Consider the following 4248-nt stretch of genomic DNA (forward strand, 5'->3'; position numbering starts at 1 on the left):
ATTGGAAAATACAAGATGGCGGTCATTATTGACAGAAATTTTTATATCGCTTGTTATTCAGTTATTGTGAGAGATATCGGATTGGTTTCACCACCAAAGTATTTAGAATTAACCAAACAATAATGCTCTAGAGAATCATCTCATTTCGACCACTCTTTCCATTATTTATTCAACTTCAAAAACTTGAAACATACATTTTTCGGGGACAATATTTCACTTTCCACTCTGTATATATGTATTCGCAGTAGACAAACACTAGCATTATTGGCACAGTGTTGTAGAATATTTCCAAACCTTTAAAATGACATCTGGTTGGAGGCTGTAAGTCCATATTTTACGGCTGGAGCGTCATCGGAAAAAGTGTAAAAAGTACTGTTTGCAGCGGAAAACACGCTTTTTCCACCAAATGCCAATCCAAACAATTAGAAAACCGTGTAACTCATGACTCCTTGAAGCTACAGACTTGGGAATGGTATCAATCTCTTTATAATGATGTGTAGAAAGAGATTATTCATCAATCTCAAAAATGTCTGTCATCATGAAAAAAGAAGATGGCGGCAAAAATATGTCGATTTTCAAGAAATCGTCTGTAATTCTAATAATGTCGAGGATATCGGATCAATTAAGCTATCTGGAAGCTCCAAAATAATCATAATACAATATACGAAAAATTTATCCAATTCCACCAACTTTTACTATGGAGAATATACAAGTAGAGAGTACTACAAACTCTTTAAAATCAGATTATTGGCCGCCATATTGGAGTTTTTCATGATGACAAACATTTTTGAGATTGCCATCATGGATAATATATTTCCACACATCTTTACGAGGAGATTGATACCATTTTCAGGTCTGTACCTTCAAGGGATCATGAGTTACTTGGTTTTCTAATTGTTCAGGTTTGGCATATGGTGAAAAAATGGTAAACCCTGAAAATTTTGCGGCCATCTTGTTTCCGGGGTGTTTGCCTGTGATTTTGACTTATCATCATCACGATCATTATTATGCTAGACCTAACGAAGAAATTGAGACATCTTCCACGGCTGTTACTCAAAAATGACCACGGAATGACATTTGCGCCCGGACTCATAAGACCTTGGCCGACAACCGAAAATATCGTTTCAGTTCAATGGAAGTGTCTACGCATTGTGAGAATGAAAATCTGTGAACAAGAATCATGTATCCCATAAAATGTTATGAAAATCTGTTTTCCATAAGTATCAATGGTACTCTTTCGGTCGTCCGAACAAACGAAAACTTACCTTCATATATTTCTGGAAATATATCAATCACATCCCTGGTCAACAGGTGCTGAGGCTTGATTTTATGATGTGTTACTCATAACTCGTTGCCAGGACATTAATTTTTAAAAATATAATTCACTTTTAAAGAGAAAATAATTGTGGAACTGACTACATAATTTTAATTTTTACTTGATATGGAGAAATTCCACAAAATCTATGTTTCTAGTGTAAATATAATTGACTAACTACAATCAACAATATCTTTTAACAATTGCCTGTTAGTTCAATAAGATCTCTCTAGGGCTAATTTTTCCCCGTACAATCCGAAACCAAGCGTTAATTTTCAATAGGTTTGAATTACACCTGTTAACAAATTCCGCTACAAGCGCGAATTTGAACAAATAACCATTATTATAGCAGCCCCTTAAATTTGTGGGTGGGTACTACTATTGCAATTGAATGTATGTATAAGGGTACAACCACACTGAAAGCAAAGCAGAGCATGGCGTGGCGTGGCGTTCTAGAGCGGAGCGTGGCGTGGTCAGAGCGTTCGTGATACACACAAGAAGCATCTGAGCGTCAAGCGTCTAGAAAATGGTGTTGTCCAAGTTTGCACGGACATTACTTTGTAAAAACAATTACTTAAAGTATTGGATTTTTGCTAATCCTGCTAGGACAGAGTGGGTTAATGGTTGTGTTCAAAGCCACTGATCGGTGAGTGAACGATGGGCATAAGACAGGTGAGTGAACGTGGCTCTGAATGAAGCACTGTTTGGTCTAACTCCTTTAAGATGCATAGACTCAAATGCAGCGCTAGTGTTCTTGAAATTGAAATCGGCCATTGAGGGGACAACCTGGAAGATTATTACATACTAAAGACCTTGAAGGCTAAAATACCTCAATGGCAGCCTTTAATTTCAAGTAAGAGCTAGCATTGGAAAGGCATAGGCATTGTGGGTTTATACCTCTTCAAGGTCTTTGGTCTGATAAAAAAAATCATATCCGGTTCACTTATCAGCTTATTGTACTTTTCTACCGATTGAAAATAACGTAAACATAGTAGGTGAACGTAAACAGACATGGCTAATAAATACGAGGTTGTTTACAATTATAATGTACTCTATTATAATGTATTTGGGAGCACAGAAATGCATGGTTACATAAATTTAATATCATCCAAAGCATTTTAAACAACTCCAATCACTTGATGGTTTTCCATTTCAATTGATTATACAATTAGATAGATTAGGTTCTAGTTTTTTTACAAATATAAGCAGCAGAGGAAACATCTGTTAGTCATGACTGATGAGCAATCGTTCAGCCTCAGAATACATACAGAATGGAAGGTATCAATCTAACCAAGACTTGAGTGCACCGAGACCACGACACGTGACTGCATCATCTTGTTAGTAATTAAAATTACCGCTATATTACAATGATTTACTCTCTTTCAAGATGGCGGATTTTGGCGTCAGGATACTAGCCGACTTAAATTCTGTGGTTCATCTGTGATCTCCAATCTATGATCAGGTTTTTTACTGAACGTAAAAGAACACGATGGAATTGATCAGTGGCTTTGAACGCAACCATTAAAGTTAACTTGAAACGTAGAATATTTGCTGAATATCACCATCTGTTTAATGTTTTAAGAAAGCATGAGTCTCGGTTTTTCGAGTGCATGCGAATGTCAACTTCAAACTTTGATTATATTTTGACAAGAGTGAAGCCTGATTTGAAAAAACAAGTCACACAAAACAAGACGCTCCAAAAAACAAACCAACTTGTTCCAAAGTTTGACGCCATACCACGCTCCGCTCCGCTCAGCGAGTAGACGCTTCCAGTGTGTTTTAGCTCATTACTTAACATGACGCTCACGACGCTCCTTGACGCCACGCCACGCTTCGCTTTCAGTGTGTTTGTACCCTAAGAGGATCATGGAAGGGCGATGCTAAGCTAATGCTCAATCATTTCGAGTGAATTCAAATTGGAATAGGCTACTCCAAATTGTGATGTTTTAAGACAAACTTTGCTCCATTGTAGATTTAAAGAATTTGTACAAATTAATAAAAATTCTTGTTTGATAATTATCTACAAAATTTCTTTAGTGGCATTTTTCATGAAAAGTTGAAACTTCTTTCTATTTGTCTAGATTTTCGTTTAATAATTATTATCATTTACAAAATTTCTTCAGTGACATTTTTCATGAAAAGTTGAAAGTTCTTTCTACTTGTCTACGTCTTTACAATACTATTGAAAGCTGTTTCTGATTTAAAAGACATAAATGTGTATGAAACAGACCCTTGGACACATATTATTTCATCCTTTATTTGTAATAGGCCTACAGTAAAGTGAATGTTTCTAAATTTAGGTGGGTTCTTAATTTGTGTGTAAACTATCGTCATCGACCACGACAGGGTCACGCTAGATTTCAAGATGGCTGACAAATTCGTGGCTAACAAAGGATGAAATGTTTCCCTTTGCACGACTCGGTCGCAATGTCAAACGTCACACATTCAGACCAAAGTCAGATTATCTGCTATTATGTTGATTATAGATTATTTTAATTTAATAAAAAAGTACCGTGAAAGCATCAAACATATTATAATATAGTCATTATATTATAATAATTATATTGTAGCTCTTGATCATGGATATGTCTATTAACGGGGCTATTTGAACGCAAGCACAACAGGAAATGAGTTGCGGTTATCAAACGGGGGTGCTCCCGCTTCTTACCCCAGTGTGCAACTGTTCAGAACGTCTTCTAGGACTGTTTTGAATCTTAATTACTAGCTTACACACTTTTTTCAAAAATCACCCCGTTCCACATCTGTAGTTCAAATACTTAGGCTCAACTCACACTTACGCGACTCAGTTCGAGAAGAGACTCAACTTTAGTTGAGAGCATGTGTTTTCAAATGGTGACACTCAGACCAGTCGATTCTAGTCTTCGCGACTGTCGCCATTTTAAAACACATGCTCTCGACTAGAGTCGAGTCTC

Source organism: Nilaparvata lugens, chromosome 5, assembly GCF_014356525.2.
Source record: "Nilaparvata lugens isolate BPH chromosome 5, ASM1435652v1, whole genome shotgun sequence".
Taxonomy (NCBI): Eukaryota; Metazoa; Arthropoda; class Insecta; order Hemiptera; family Delphacidae; genus Nilaparvata; species Nilaparvata lugens.